The sequence below is a fragment of the Chinchilla lanigera genome, unplaced genomic scaffold, assembly GCF_000276665.1.
Source record: "Chinchilla lanigera isolate Chin_1 unplaced genomic scaffold, ChiLan1.0 scaffold00008, whole genome shotgun sequence".
NCBI lineage: Eukaryota > Metazoa > Chordata > Mammalia > Rodentia > Chinchillidae > Chinchilla > Chinchilla lanigera.
The window spans coordinates 11,528,439-11,546,190 of NW_004955409.1; positions in this window are offsets into that span (position 1 = coordinate 11,528,439).

A 17,752-nucleotide genomic window follows, 5' to 3' on the forward strand; every position below is an offset into this window, starting at 1 on the left:
TCCTTTCCTTTCTTTCCCTTCCCTTCCCTTTCTTTCCCTCCCCTCCCCTCCCCTCTTCTCCTCCCCTCCTTTCTTTTCCTTTCTCTTCCTTTTCATCTTCCTTTTCCCTTCTCTCTCCCTATCCCCTTCCCTCCTTCCTTCCTTCCTCTCTTCTTTCCTCTCTCCCTTCCTCCCTCCTTCCTTCCCAACAGAATTTCATCAATGAGTTTCATTATAAGAACAAGAACAGCTAACATTTACTGTGTGCAGGTTCTGTGTGTTATGTATCTCAGGTGGAAATAGATGAAGATGCTGAGAGGGTAGAGTTGAGGATTTAAATCCATGGAGGCTGAAGTCAGAATCTGCACTTTTCAACTCCTCCCTACCTTGCTTCCCTTTCATTCAAAGTGAGAACAGAGGTTAAGGGCTTGTCTCTTACTTTGACCAACAACTTGATTGTAGGGAGAATTTTCAGGAAAACGTGGTTCTCACCTGTTGGAGACTTCAATATTACCAGTAAGCTCTTCTTTTGCACTAGGTTTTTATCTCTTGAGAACACCAAAAGATAGACAAGTAAAAGATCATTTTGTAGCTTCCTTTGTTTTCTGTCTAATATAGTGCTAAATGAGCTATTCAGCTCATCAGTTACCTTGGGTTCAGCCCTTAACTGGTGAGATTTCTTTGCCACATCAAACATTAGAGCAGGTCTAATCTCTGTTATTGGTTATGAACACGAAGGAAGTAGCCTTTGACCCCCAGCCAAATTTTATGGATACAAAGGTGGAAAGTTCCAGAGGTGGAAGTTTTTTGATACCTTTTATTACTTCCCCTGGGAAGAAATACCTAGAGGTAGCAGCCACTAATAATAATTCAGCTAGTCATAGTTGTATCTAATCATGGACAGCTTCAATGGCTAAGTGTTTGCTATCATCTAAGAGCTAAAATAAAACAGCAGGAAATTTTAATTGTTGCAGTGAAAAATTTCTCACAAAATTCCTTAAACAGTACATGTCCCATTTGTTGCAATAGGTGGGCTTTATCTTTCTGGGAAAGGTATACACAGATCTCCTGCGAGTTAACTTAAGTACACATGTCTGTGGCTAAAATTTGTTAAGCCCATTGATTTCCTGTGAGAAAGAGGAAAAAGTCATTATATTTAGCACTGGCAGACCTTGGTGCTACAGAACAAAATTTAATCCAGGAGGTTCTGTTATCCTTCATGAAAACCACTGTACCCATGAAGAAAGACTTGTTTTTTCTGAGTCCATTATTAACCAATACTTCTATCACTTAAAAAATGTAATTAATTATTAGACAAAAACAAAAATGAAAACCCAATGTACAATATACATAACAATTTTTACACTAGTTACTTTATCATATTGCCAAGAAATGTTTTAAAATGTTTAACTCTCAGTTTCTTGCTGCAGAACACTAATTGATATCTCCAGGACCTGGACCAGATAGAAAACTATATTTTGAGTAATGCCAGTTTAGAACACATACAGGAAACATGTCACTTGCTTGTACTACTAATTTACCTGATTGCTTGACGTCAACCCATTGTTTGCATGAAGGGCCTTAGAAATGTGGTGGTTCAAGACCCTTCACTAGTTTTAAAACTCTGCACGGATTTTTCTAGAAGAATTTTTGACAGTATGTGTCACAGCATAGAATAGTTAGAGTCTTGAACCAGTTAATTACACCTTTAAACTGGGTGTAGTGGCCCACACCTATAACCTCAGTATTCAGTAGGCTGAGGCAGGAGGATCACCGTGAGTTCAAGGCCAGCTTGAGCTACATAGTGAGTTCAAGACCTTCCTGAATTATATAACAAGACCCTCCCTCAATTACCTTAAAGAAATAATATTGCTGATGCACAGAGGTATTAATTGTACATTTATTGAAAACATTCAAAGATTGGAAACAGTGCAAATTCCCCAGTGGGGGAAATGTGGACAGATTATGCTCCATGATGTTCAGAGAATATGCCAGACTAGGTCACATCTCCTATGTGATTCTTCCTGTAGTCCACTGTCCTTCCTTTGTGGCACTTACCAACATTTGTATAATTAGTGGGCTTCTAATCCTAGGCCCAACACACCTCCAATATTTGTTATAGTTTTGGGCATGTAGTGGCTGCTCAATAAATATTTGTTGAATGAATAAACAAAGTATACACAAATATAATCTACTGTCTTAGAAAGATTCTCACTGAGGCAGGAGACTAGGGTATGGCAAAAGCTGGCTGTGGAAGTAGGTATGACTGTTAATTACAAAATCCCAGGACACATGGGAAAAACAGTAACCAAAGCCATGCATATGGACTTCTTGTGAGAACAACGCAAGAAGGTTTTTGACAGGATGGCCTAGATCTGTCATCAGCCTGAGGAGTGGGAGATAGAAAAGGGCAGTTGACACTGAGCTCTTGGCCATTGTGTTTTCTTGCAAGGTGACCCACACTCACCATGTAGAGAGCACAGTGGTGCTTTGGTTCATGAATTTAATTTGTTCCACAGTTCTGGTCATGAACTGAATTGGTCATGAACTGAATCAAATTTCCCCATAAGGTTCAATGTAAATAAAGTTAATCATTATGAACCATATGTATTTTTTAACTACAAAAATATGAAACAAAGCACAGCACAGTATGGAGAGAGAGAACATGAACCTTACTCAACTCATTGCTCTGCACGTTCCTGTCACCTTCATTGCCACTCCACACTTTCTTTTTACCACCATACTTGTTCTGCACTTTCTTTGGAGCCATGCTGAATTGAATACTGTACAGTACTATTGTATATGCTCAAAAGCACATACAAAGTCTTCACAGCAAGTGTGCACAGGTCTGTCTGTGACCACAATCTCGACTACAGGAAGCTACAACCATGAGCCAGAGTGGGGAAGATGGCCGCAGTCCTGTCCATTTGAAGATGGCCGCAGTCGTGTTTGTCTGAAGATGGCCACAGTTGTGTTTGTCACCCTATGTGGAGTTTGTGAACAGCAGCAAATTTTTGCCAAACACTTCTGTTCTTAAACGAGACTGTTCACGGATAAACACTTTCCTGAACTGAGGAATGACTGAGTTTGTTTTCCCACTTCTACTTAAACTCACTCTGCAGAGATTGCTTCTTTTTCCACCTTTATTAGATGCAACCATTTGCACTTGTCTTCAACAATTCTTTGTTCAGGACTGAACGAACTTAGAAACCACCTCTGAAAGAATACTCCAGCACCCCAAAACCTGGTAACATCATAACATGGCAACTAGTGAAAAAAATTAGGGTGTTAAATTGTACTAGCGGAAAGATGAAACTAAGCTAACAGTCCTATGTTATGCTTGTTAAAATAGTATCAAGAAGACTAAAGATTAATTGAGATTTGTAAAATAATTAAAAGCAATTGCTTTTTAATGGTATAATTACAGAAAAAAAGAGAAAAGCAAAGAGGGCTGGGAAGGTTGGTACAAAGATAATAGAGGGAAGACAGAAAGCAGAAATGCTTCGGGGCGATTTTGCCTCTCTGCTAATCACCAGGGGGTCTCCTGTTTGACCTAAGGCAGGTTGAACAAACAATGCACAGGGAATTTTGGTTCCAGGTAGCAAGGAGCTGGAGAGAGGGGGCCTGGCCACTTCAAGCAGCCTCAAGAATCCAGGCCTGTGTGAGCTGGGCTCCAAGACCTACAGGAATTTTAGAATCATTGATGTCCATCACTGAGAGATGATAAGCAGAAAAAACAAATAACAGAAGTTTAATGAGAGTGAGAGATTGCCAGAGAACGTGATGTTTCCTCTTTGTTACTATAGACAAACAAAGTAGAAACCAGTGGATTTCAGTCACAGGCACACGATTACAAGGGAGAGATTACTTAACCCAGTGTAACGGCCCCTCACCAAGGCTCAACTCAGTGTGTTTCATGACAGTGCAAAAGTAACATGTTCTCAGTAGAAATCATTCTTTAAATTTTTAATTTTGATCTTTTCTCAGTCTAGCAACAGACACTACAATCCTCCCTTGAGAAGGTAGGTAATATACAGATAGAACATTGGGGCCAAGGAGACTAGTGCCCTCTACTCGCTCGAGTTTGGATGGCACCCTAGGGCAGCGGTGGTAAATCTATAGCACATGTGCTGCAGTGGACTGTGTGTATCATTGAAAGTTCTAAAAGGTTCAGTGTAACTGCCCCAGAGCCATCCCTCCTTAACACCTCCCTTCCACCCTTGAGCTGAAGCAGCACCCTAGGACCGCTCCTGTATAACCCCAGACCAAAACACACGGGGCCCCTTTTTCTCTTTGCTCTTTTTGGGCCCTTCTCCCTCCCTGTCATCCTGTTATCAGGTAGGCTGCTTCTAAAAAGTGGCTCACCAACTACATGTTACTGGGTTCTGGATTGCTCGCCTCTCCTTCTGGAGTTTGATTCCAGGTTCTTCTCACTTGGAATAAAGAGTTGAACCAAACGAGCAAAAAGCAGTGGCAGAGTTTATTCGAGAGAGCAGAGGTGAAGAGTGGGAAATTGGCTCTGTAGAGCGAGCTTGGGTGGAGAAAATAGAAAAAGGGGGTGGGAGCAAAGATAAAAGTACCGCTGTGCCTGGAAAACTCAGCACGGGCTATCATAGACAGTTACGACAGCAAAGCCTTCATGATGTTGATGTGTCCTTCTATGTGGTCTAAATCTTGAGGAAACCCACAAGAACTTGTACATACGGGTCCTGAGAGGCAGTGCTTTGGATACCAGGCCTCAGGCTGGCCTTGGGTCTAGGCCACTGTGTTAAAAATCTGCTGGAGTTCTTGTGAGAAGTCCATGTACAGGGCTTTGGGAACTGTTCTGCGCATGTGTCTGGGATCTTGTAATTAACAGGGCATGGCCACTTCCCCAGCCAGCTTTTGCCATGCCCTAATCACATATCTCATTCCCAGCACCATTTCTCTGTTTATGACTTTCAATAAATGTAATGGTTTTTCCCTCACTATTGGGTATATGCTTTGCGATTCTTAGCTTGTCATGCACAAGAGCTTGGAATGTCTGTCAGGTCTACCACACTGCAATAGTGGTACAGTGGAGTGTGTGTCTAGGCTATGATGTTTGATAGGTTAGCTGTAGTACATGCATGCTGGACTTACAATACTTTTAATTTAACAGTGAGTTGTATCAGGACACACCCCACTGTAAATCAAGGAGACCAGGACTAACCCCATCCAGCACATCACTGTGCTGCCCCGTGTGATTTGGGTTGCCAGAGAGCATGGCAGAGCTCCTTTGAACTGGCAGAGGTTTAACACCTGTCCCTCCTTGTCATCTCTGGATGAGTGTTCAGCCTCTGCCCATCCAAGGGAGCTCTGCCATCATCTCTGGCAACCTGAGTCACATGTCACAGGCTCGATCCCGGTGCCAGTGAGCTTCAGTGTTTCATATGATCATTCCTTCATCTCCATCACTGGACCTCTACAGCTTAACAGCTATAGACTTCTCATGAGTAAAACCAGGAGTGGACCATGGCTTGTGAATAGAAACCACCACATGGTTCACCCTGTGCTCACCCCAACACCAGTCTGGCCAAAACACATAAAAAAATCAGGATGCAGGTTAGAACATAATCCAGAGTCCCCTTTCATTCTTCATTTTCACCTTGCTTATCTTCTAGTTCTCCTAATTATAAACAGTCAGTCATCCGATTGGTTCTGGAATTATATCACTAATGGTTCCGCAAGACAGTGAATACACAGAATTGAGAAAGGTTCAGAAGAACTGTCACCCAAATTTCAAATAACTTATCCCACTTAAAAACACATTAAAAACCTTGGCAGTAACATGCAGTTTAGACAAAAGACAGGGACCAGTTTAAAGATAAGACACATACTCTCAAAGCCTTCCATGGAACCTGTGAAAATGCTATCGGGATCACCTCAAAAAATGCAGTTGACTGTGAAAGTCTAATCAGTCATTTGGTAAACATTTCCCTGGACAGATAAGAGACTGCAGTGGGGGGAGAGACAAAGGGGCTGCACAAGACCGAGGACATCGTAACTTGTTGGTCTCTCATGTCATACCAACACGGCTCTCTTCTATGATTACTAATAATAAAAGTTTTAAATTTTTATTAAAAAGTATAGCCTGCAAAACAAGCACAGCCCATAGCTGAATTTTAGAAACAAAGGAATGTAAGCCTGGTTTGGGTTCACTTTACCTGGCCCATATTCCAGGGTCCTTTAAAAAGATTGGTAAACAAACAACCAATGCGGAAGCCAGCCCTCACCCAGCAAGTCCAGATTGAGCTCTCCAGGTTTCTTCCACTCCAAGGACTCATAAAACGTTCACAGTTGGGTCCATTTGTTCCACATTAATACCCAGATGGACTGAGTTAAAGCATGCGGGTGGCTGGTGACTGGAATGTAAAGAGGAAGACACCAACCCGGGCCTCCCGTCACACACTGTCCTCCTCGGTGGGTGAACTCGTCACATGCTTCTTACAAAGCAGCCATCCTTCCCTATTGAACCGCTTTGAGGGTTTTGTCCTACTCACTGAACAGGCCATTCATTCAATGACTTCAAGGCCTACCCACCTCCTAACCTCAGAACCTACTGTACGACCAAGGAATGTTGGTCCTTGGGATGTTCAAGAAAGATGGATGTCCCGGAGGCCATCTGCGGTGGAAAGTGGAGGACAGCTCTCTGACTCTGATCACACCACCTGCTTCAAATGGAAAATATTAAGCTGCCCCAAGTGCTCTGGAGATATAGTAGTGCAAAGCAAGGGGCTGACACCACAAGGACTTGCAGCTTTCCAGGTCTGCTTTGTATGAGAAGTGTCAAAAACAGCACCCACCCTTCCATCACGGTTTTCTTTTTGTTTTCTCTCATTGTCACTCTACCCTTGATGATTTACAGCCATTTCTTTATTGTCACCCTAGATTTTCAATTAAGATAGTTATAGGAGAAGCTTTTTATTTTGCAGATTGAACCTTGGGCCTTTGTAGTGAGCTACATTCCCCAGTCCTTTTTTAAATTATCTTGAGACAGGTTCCCGCTAAATAGTTATGTAACCTAGGCAGAGCTCGAACTTCTGCTTTTCCTGCCTCTGCCTCCCAGAGAACCAGGATCACAGGCTTGAGCCACCATGCTCAACTTATAGTAGATGCCCTTACATATGGGCATCGTCATGTATGTAGTTGTGAAGATTCCCCAGGAATTCAGGCAATCCATTTGTGTTTCTTTCAGTGAAAGAAGTGATTGCGATTATAAAGTAGAACATGATACGTGCTCCTAAATAGATCTGGTCATTATGGGGGGAGGGAGTAACTGGAGAACTGAGCCCAGAGAGGTGCAGCAACTTGCCTCAGATCACACAGCCTGTTAGGGCAAAGAGGGGGCTCAGAGATCAGCCCTCCGGTCTCCTTGTACAGATATTTTTCTATTTCCACTGTGTTTTAGCATTTTATACTGTCTCATTTATTTTGTTTGAGTTCCATATTATCTGTGTGGGCATTTTATTTATAAACACTTTACAGTTGAGGCATTTTGATGCCTCCATGCAGTATTTTTCTCATAATTAGAATTGGTAAAGTGTTCTACACATTTGTACCTGGATTCATGGGCCTGCTGGCAAGTGACTTCCTCGGGTGAAGCCAGTCCATCAGTCGCTGTGCTGCCTTTGGAGAGGACCAGATGAAGAGCATCCTCCTCATCATCCCATGCCCCTCCTGGCTGGGACGCAGCGCAGGCCCAGCCCTCAACTTTCTGCAGCAACATGGATGGGACGAGCAGCGGGCCTGGGGGCCAGGGAGAGCCTGCTGCCGGCAGAGAGCTTGCAGCCCCTGGGAGCCAGCAGGAGGCTGAGGGAAGCGGGCAGGGATGAAGTGGCCCAGGTCTGAGTGCTGATGATCCGGAACACTGGCAGAAGTGAGAGGAGGAAGGAAGGAGAAGGCGAGCTGGTTGAATTAGACAGGCAACAAGGCCAGGGTTGACTGGCGCGGTCCTCCAGGGGTGCATTCATGCTCCAGGAGCCACGCGGGGACCAAGAGTTGGAGGGTCTGCGCTGAAGTCCGTGTCCTGTCCGCCTTGCTGTCCTGTGTCTCCAGGCCCAGCTGCTAAGCAGTGCCCACATGCAGGGGATGGATGAGCGGATGGAGGCCTTCGGGACCCCAGGAGGTTACTCAGGTGCTTCGATCAATCAAGACAGCTGGGGAACAACAAAAGTCAGACGAACTGGGACAGGGTTCCTGGGAAACCGCACACATTCCCCCTAGCAGGAGAAAAGTGGGAGGTGAATTCCTGGTCAAAGGCAGGTTAGAGGAGGAAGGACACTGAAGAATAAGTTTTATTTTTACTAATCATCCCTGGAACCCTCCTTCATCTGCCACCTGGGACACGTCTTAAGACGCTTAATTAAGATGCTTTTGATAACAAATTTATGTTGTTGTTAATTGTATCACATTGAGAGCAGCATTCCTTCATGTTAGGTCAGACTCAGGCCTTCTCTAAGGCTGGCCAATGCATTTGTAAAGAAATACTCCTGCAGGGTCATGAGCCAGGAAAAAATAAATGCCCATCCAGAGCCCCTCAAACCCAGCATTTCTGAAGACTCTAGGTTTTAGGATGCAAGGAACTGCACCTGTCTTTGGGCCCTGGTCTCCCATCAGCAGGTACTGACTGTCCACTGCCTGACACATGCCTTCTGCAATCCTAGAAAGGGCAAATAGGTCAGGCCTGGGCCCTAGGCTTTCTCCTGAATTTTAATCCTTAATCTGACCCCTGGAAGAGCAGTTCTCTGCTGAGCTTGAGCCTTATACTTCCCCATCTTTTTGTTTATCTGGCTTTTAGAAGGAGGCCTGACCAAAACTAGACAATGTCTGTTATGGTTTGTGTCTACATGTCCCCTTAAATCCTCATGCAGTCATGGGGTGGGCTCCTAGAGTTTATGATTGATCCATGATCCAATGCTGGGATTATGGGTGTGAGTGCTACACCCACCTTGGGGCGGATAGTTTGCATATATAAGGGAGAGAAAGAGGCTGCTTGCCGCCACTCCTCCCTTTTGCTCTTGCTGTTTTTGCTATCTTTCACCACCATGAACTGTTGCCCTCTGCCATGTGCCACTCTGCCTTGGAGCCAGCCAAGTATGGACTGAAACCTCCATGAACTATGAGCTATATAAACCTTTCCTTCCTTAATTTTGGGTGTCAGGTATTTTGTCTCAGCAATGAGAGAAAAATAACCAGGACAATGTGCATTCCAATCAATCACTCTCACACAGGAATAAAATGAGATTAGAACAAAACCCAAGAAAACACCTGGGAAAAAAATGTCAGTGAGCTCAAAATGGTTACGGTAATTGTCACCCAATTATTTTATTTTTAGAAACATTAAAGAATACTTTATTAAAATATGTCTCAGTTACTTAGTAAATAAATTTATTTCCATTTGAACGTAGACAAAACTGGGTGAAGATATTCATAAACACTGTAATTTCAATCCATATTTTTGCCCAAACTGAGGTGCAGCATTACCAAGTCTTTCCACCAACCAAGAACCCAAAGAGCTGGTTGTTGTCTGGAGTTGGCTCAAGTTATGGGGACCATGGCCTTGGCCGTCAGCAGAGCTGATAAGAAACCAATTTCAACCTGGTCAGACACAAAATTGGATCAAGGTCCTGCTATATTAGAGTGTTTTATGGCAGAATTTGTGGTATGGAGAAATGATTTTGAGAGATATCTACATGTAAACTGTATTTGTTCTTTTAATATTCTAACAAATGCAATTTGATTTCTGTTGTGCCAGGCAATTTTTCATCATACTTGTTTAGGAAACTCTGCTTTAAAAAAGATGATTACTCAGAGAAAATATTTGACATTAAAATGAAAAGACATTCTCTTAAAAAAATAAATAAAAGGAAGAAAAGAGGAGGAAGAGACAGTGGCAGTTGACTTTGATAATACAGAGTTGAAATGCCTCCATCTCTCCCTTGACTCCTCTTCATACCAAGATTCCATGCTTTCTCCTTCATTCCCAAAGTTTGGTTTTCTGCCAGTGCTCCCAAATGCTGGGATTCCACCTTGAGCTGGCCAGTTCTTGAAGCAGTCCTCAGCCCAGTGTTCTGCCTCTGGACAGCAACCTTAGTCACCCTATCCTAGTTACAAAGTTAAATGACTCATCCAAGATCATAGCTATTGACAGAGGCAAAATGCAGAGCCAGCTAGAAATGCACATGCCTGTAATCCCACAACTCTGGGAGGCTGAGACAGGATTGAAAGTTCAAGACCAACCTGGGCAATTAAGCAACTTAGTGGCACCCTGTTGCAAAACAAAAACAAATGCAGTAAGTAAAAAAAAGGCTGGGGATATAGCTCAGTGAGAAGACCCTTCATTCAATCTCCAGTACTGCAAAACAAAGGAAAAACACAGGGCTAAGATGCTGGCATAATGTCATGGATAGTTTAGTTCTTAGTTGATGAACACGTTCGAGAAAATAAAAATTGCCCTTCAAATGCAATAATCTATGAAAATCACCATAGAAAGTATAATATAAAAGGTCAACAAGGTGATGATTTTAAAAACTCAGCTCAGAATGGCACCACAATGACCACAGTAATCAGGGATGATTACTGAAAAAGATCTATAATGGTGCCTTTTGAGGACTCTCTGGGAGCTGGTAGAAGAAGCTACACAGAATTGCTCAAACTGGGCTCTACAGAAAACCACATTCATAAGCTGTGCATTAGTATGCTGAACAGAGTTGCAGCATGATCAGGTCAATTTAGAATCCACACTCCATATCCCCTTTGGGATTTCCAGTGCATTGAAGCAGATTCAGAGTCCTAAAAATCCTACAGTAAAGAAACCTGTTATACTGCAGTTGACTTAACCTTCTCTCTCAATCTCTCTCTCTCTCTCTCACACACACACACACATATTTTTTCTCTGTTTTTGTCTCCTGGAATTCCTAATTGTTCTAGAAGATGTTAATCCACATTTATTGAATACGTTTAAAAATTCCTGAGTTTTATTTTTTGAGACAGGGTCTCACTATGTTCTTCAGGTTGGTCTTAAACTCACATTGATCTTGCTGCCTCAGGCCCTGATGTTGGGAAAATAAGTGCATGCCACCACACCCAGTGCAAATTCCCGGTTCTTTAAATTGAGGCATTAGCTAGAGTAGCTAGAATGAACCAAGCTACATGCCAGGCTTTGCCTGGTTCACTGGATAATCATAAGCTTTGTGTCAACCTCTGACACACACCCCACATTGAAATGTATCCTCACTCAGCACACTCTTCATTCATAATTTTTAGTGTTTAGCATAGAGTAGGAGAGGGATCCTATCACGTCACTCCTTTATAGTCCTGTAGTCACAGCTTCAGAAGATTCTAGATTTTGGATCAGAGCTGTAACTGCTCAAGAAGAATTTGTGTCCAAAAGTGCATCTTTCTGGGGGTCGGAAAACACCAGGCCCATGACATGCAAGTGTGTGAGGGGCTGGAGGCTGATGAAGCTGCTCCTTTCAGGAGTCATACGCAGAAAGGCTGGGCCAAGAACACAGCTCTGCAGCTGTGGAGTTGGGGTTAGAACCCAGATCTTTCTGTGCCTCCACCAGGAAATTTTCCCCATCCAGGAACTCTTGTGCTTCCCCCTAAGGAAGAGCGCAGTTTTTTCATGCTGGAAAGCACAATGGAAAGGTGAGAAGGAAATACACCAAGATGTTCAGGTGCTTGACACTGAGGTAGTATTTTGGTCTCAGTTCTATTATTTTTTTATTAACTAAAATGTCTACAAAGGGTACAAGTTGTTTTATGCAAAAACAAAAAACAAAACAACCCCCCTCCCTGCAAAAAAACACATGGTGTTTTAAAAATGAAAAAGAAAGCAAAAAGGGGAAAGTAAAACACATACCCTATATGTGGCTTCTAGTCGTTGACCAGAGAGGCAGAGCTAATGAAGCGCCATGGCATTTCCCGGTGCCAGGGGCGCCGTGAGGCTGTGATTGAGGGGTGACTCACCAGGCAGCCCAGAGCCTCCCTGCCAGCTGATGGCAGACATCGCTGCTCCCTGATAGACATCGAGGTGATGTGGTCTCACCGCCCCACCTTCCAGTTGGCACAGATCAGAGCCTGCTTCACTGCCTTTGGTACAGGAATTTCCTTCTAGAGCGAAATCTCCAGACTGGTTCTGAATAACTCCTCTGTGATTTCTCAACTCAACCAAAGGAATATACATGTTTAATCATAAAAGTTTTTTTACATTGTCTTTATATATTTATGTCCTGGCTCCTACCTAGTTAAAACTTCCTTTCAACCTGATTGTATCTGCAAACAATACCTTTGACCTTGTTTATGTACAAGGTGGGGGGGTATGTACATGTGTCTATGTATGTGGGTACATGTGTGTTTATGTATGACTGTGAGACAGAACTAACAGCTTTCTTGATTCTTAGGTCCTATAATTCTAAAAGGAATAATTTGATAATCCTCTCAGATAGCATGCATTTGGTCACTCCTGCAATATCTATTAATTTTAACTTTTCCAAAAACTCTCTGTCCACTGTTATCTTATACTCAGAACCTTTAGGCTGTTATCATTCCCCTTAAAAGCAGTGGCTGAGGGATCTCTTCAAATCTTCATTACTTTCTTCCTTTCTTCCTCATTTTCCATCTCCTTTGATATTAACCACAAGGCTTTTTTTCCATGTCTTCCCATTTCCAGGCAGCCACTGCTCTTTCTCTCCCAGGCCACCCTAACTTGCACTGTACCTGATACTCCCAGAGAATGTCTTGTCCTTTTTTTGCCTGCTTAAGGCCAGGAACTCCCACTGTGGCTTCCAGTCCATCTCATCTCATTTGATCTCCTCATAGGCCCAGATCTACTATTTACACTCTTGAACACTGTATCTTTAATGTTCCTCCTTTACCAGTTTTTCCCTCTGTGATAGTTAACTGTGGTGTCAACTTGAATGAGTAACACCCAGCTGGTTAGTTTCGCACAGTTCTGGATGTGTCTGGATGATGAACCTACTGGAGGGGGAAGACCCACCCTGGATGTGCTACTAACCAATAGGCTTATAGTCTGTATGGAATTAAAAGGGAAAGAAGGAAGTCTGACTTCTGTTTCTTTGGAGGAGCTCTAGTCTTTGCCATCACCTTTGGACTCCACCTCCAGGCATCCAGCACAGACTCCTCTGCCTTCCAGTGCAGACCCTTCAGCCTTCTAGTGCAGACTCTTCAGCTTTTGCACACAGACCCTCTGGCTTCCTGATATGGACTTGCATGGGACTTTGAAGTGAGCACCAAGCCTTTGACTTTGATTGGATAGCCCCAGTGTACAGACAGCCCCTTTGCAATAGTCCACTCCTGACTGCAGGTGGCCATTGCAAGCCTACCTTGTAAATCTTTTTTATATCTTATATTTATATATTTATATTAGATCTGCTCTTCTGGTGAACCCTAACTGATATACCTTCTCAGGTTAGAAGCTTTAGTTTTCATGCATTTTAAATAATGCCCCTTTATGAGAATCTAATGGCTGATGATCTGAAGTGGAGCTGAGCTTGTGATGCTAGCACTAGGGAGCAGCTGCAAATACACACTGACATTAGCAGGGAGGTTTTGGCTGCACAGAGACCATAATAATCAGTTGCTTGTAAGCTCATATTAAAACCCAATCAGTGAGTGGCAAAACAAGATTATGGAGTCAACTGGACATAAGCAACACTCTTTGGAGGTCACTGTCTCTTGTTACTCTCTAGTTGTAGAAAAACATGCTCAAGGCTTCCACTGATTTTGCATTATGGTGAGTTACCCCAGATGTTACTCTCTAGTTGTTACCCCAGATGTTACCCCAGATGTTGCTCTCCAGTTATAGAAAAACATGCTCAAGGCTTCCACTGATTTTGCATTATGGTGAGTTATATAAATATTTCATTATATATTATAATGCAATAACAATAGAAATAAATTGCACAATAAATGTAATATAGCTAAATTATCCCCAAATCATCTCCTATCCCAGTCTGTGGAAAAATTGTCCTCTGAGAAACTGATCTTCTGTACCCAAAATGTTGGTGACTGCTGGGCTGTACAAGTTGCAGGGTGGTGGCCAGTACCTCAGATCCAACCTAGAGTCATCATTTGTTCGGGCCGCACGATGGCTATGTATTTATAGTAAGTCCCCACCTTATGAACATTTGAGTTGCAAACTTTCACAGGTACACTATATAAGACTCACTTTGTAAGCTGAGGGTTAGAGTTAGGCTTACAAACAAATCTGACTTACAAACAATTCTCCCAGAATGGAGACTTACTGTATACAACAATGTTTGAGAATCAGAAAATCTCATACAAAAATTCAAAATTCTAGAATGTCTCTAGAAGTCTAAATAGCTGGAAACTTGACCTCAGTAGAAAGGGCATGGCTCCCACCTGCATTGTTCACTCATTGCTAACTTCTTCTCTGGATCCTGGAGGGAGCTGATGCCCCAAGGGCAAATTCCTCATTTCCCCTTTGTTCAGAGGGATATTTGGGAGACTTGTTTGGTTAGGCCTAATTTGGGGGAGATTCCAGCTCCTGTCTGAAGCAGGTAGTTGTTTGCTTTTCCTTAAACTATTAAGAAATGGTCAGAGATCAACTTGGTGGCCCTAAAATGTTTAGGGTGAGAAAGAACTCACCCTGGACAAAGAATCCTGCCCTTGTTTTCTGTCTAGATTTCTACCTCATATCTAAATCATTATACCACAATCCCAAGCTCCATTTTGGAAACTCGAAGAAGTTTACCTCAAATTTCCTTTCACACCCTTTCCTTAAAGAGCCCTAAGAAAAGATGGTGGCATCATTACGATATGCAAGCCACCACTTTCATCATGGTCATCTCCCTTAATTCATATCCCTGTGATGACAATAAATCACAGGGCCTTGGCACTGAGATGTCAGTGTGATAAGTACATTGAATTTTTACTATAAGTATGATTGTTCTCTCCAAAGCCAGACAACGATCACACACGCAAAAACATCTCAAGAGCTCTTTACATCTTAAACTGTTAACAGTTTTGTGAATTTTAATGGTTCAGAAGTTTATTTTTCACCACAGGCCCAGATGGAAATCCCTGCTATCAGGAAGAGCTGAAATCCCTGGCTGAGATAAGGCAGATTTCTGAGCAGGGGAAATCAGATGGAACCTACTGGGGTTGCCATCTGCTACTGCCTGCCCACCTGAGAGTTGGGGGTCCTGTGGGACCTGGAGGGCCAACCAGCTGTGGATTTGTGTCTTATTTGGATTGGATTCAGTCCATGTTCTGACTTCTGAGTTTGAACAGTCTCCCCATAATGTTTAGCTTTATCAGACACCCTCCTATATGCTATTTGATTCATGCTTATTAATAATAATAAAGTTAGTTCAATGATGTAATGGGAAGGAGCTCATGAGACGTTTTAGGATCACTATAACACCCCCATCACACTTGATACGGGAATTCAGATCTTGCTCAGATGTTCTCTCTAACAGCGGCAGCTATTTCTCTGTGGCTTTGGAACTGTTCTATACAACTGCACTGACAGACAAGAGAAGACTTAAATTACGCTGATAATGACATAAGCTGTGAGAGGCAACTTTGCTGTGTGCTGAGATTCCCTTCCCATTGGTGGAGTCTCAAAATCAAGGGCAGGAATCACAGGTTGTTTTGTAGAACTGCCCCGAAGTCTCATTTTCCTGTCTGTGCCCAAGGACTTCCCATCGAACACTGGCTCCCTGCCAGACACTGAATGCCGTAGCAAGAGACTCACCCTTCCCACTATCCTGCACCCCTTGCCAGAACATACCAGGAAACTCCCTCTGAAGTCATGAATATATTTTCTGGACTGTGACCCTGCTCGTGCATGACTGTGGCTACCAGCATCTGGGTCCAGCAACTGAAGGAAAGAGAGCATCTGCTCTGGAAAGAGAACAGCAATGAAGCTTCATTTTAATGGGTCCAAAGAGGTGGACTGCTGCCATTGACAGCAGCCCTGAGTATTTCTACAGGCATCATTTGCCCACCCTTGTCCCACTCACCCGGTGTGGGGATGAGATACCACTACTGGTCTGAACAAGCTTTCTGAGACACACTGAACTCCAATCCTCCTTCATGTGTTTCTAAGTGACAGAGTATGTCAGAGTTATGCCTACACCAAACCTAGTGAGGTAATCCGATTCCAAAGTAGCTTTTTCCTCAGTTTGTACTTTGGCATTATGTCTCTTTGCTTGCCCCAATTTGCATTACATAAGCAAGATGACATTTAAGAATTTTATTTGAGAAAGAGGCTTGGCCATGGCTACTAAGCACACCTGCCACATGCTTCTGCTGGGCTAATCTACGCTTTAACAATAGACAGAGCAGTGCAAGCTACCAGATCTGCGCACCACATTTGTAAGCACTGAGTCACCGTGATCCCTCTTCCTTTGCCATTGGATCCCAATTTATATTTCAGCTTTTTCCTACCTTGGGTTGCCCAGAAACATCAGTTTAACAGCTACCTCTCAGACGTGACACCCCATTTATTCAGCAAACACTTACTGATTGCTGGCTATGTCCCAGATACTAAACCAAGCTATAAGACAGGTTCCTCACCTGAGAGAGCTTAGAGAATTAATGCATGGAATTAGACACATTCACACCCGAGTGTACATCAGTGAGCTAGAATATGGAGGCAAATAAGTTAACAAGAATGAGACCCAGAGATATAAAGCAATGTTTTTTGGAAATTTTTTTGTAATGGGAAAAGACATATTGAAGATCAAATAAAGATGTCTACCATGTAACAAGTTGGAAATCTAGAAGGACATCATACAGGGACTGATGAAGAAGCAGTATCAAAAGGGATGATAATTGAGGGCTTTCTAAACATCAAGAACACTTACAAATCCCAAATAGATGAAATAGAAGGAAATCTGCAAATAATCTACCATAGTGAGACTATGACCACCCAAGATGAGGAGAACATTCTAAAATCATCCAGAGAAAAGACACATTAGCAACAAAGGGATAGCAATAGAATGACATTAGATTCTCCACAATATTAGAAGCTGCAAAAGACGGAAAAATAATGTTTTCAAAGTAGCACATAATTGCCAAGCTAGCATTATATGCCCACAAAGCAATAATAAGGAAATATAGGCCTTGATTAGTATTGTAATAGAGTAGTGAATAAGTGCTCAGAGAAAGTGAAGGAAGCAGCCATTCATGACGCACGGATAGTGGTGCTGAAAGTGATGAATGGAACAAGTGGACCATGGAACTAGATTTGGATCCTGACAGTTGAGTGGGATTTAAGTAGCTGAGAAGTGGAGGGGCAGAGCTGCGGCCATCTAGAAGATCCCATCATTCAAATGAAGATCCCACCTGTAAACAGCACTTAGGGTGTCCGGAGTGTAGGCTGTGAGCAGGATGCCAGCCCTCCCTCAGTCTTCAACCTAGTGGCCTTACAGAAGGATCAGTCTGAACATCTGTGTCCTGTCGCACCATGAGGAGGTGCTCTGGGTAGTTAAGCAAAGACCTGGGGATGTACAAGGAGCTTTGAGGTATGTCCTGGCAACAGAAAACAGTGGAGCTTGTCTAGGGTCCACACCCAGTGAGATGGTTGCCTCCTGGAGTTCATAGGGCTGCCTGAAAGAATGCTCATTTATGAGCAGGAGTCCTGACGAATGAGCTTATTAGAAGCTTCAAGGGTGAGGAGGTCCTTCTAAGAATCTATGGAGTTTCCAAGGACATCAGGGATTTATTGTAATTTCTAGTCTGATGAGGTCGACCAGCTATA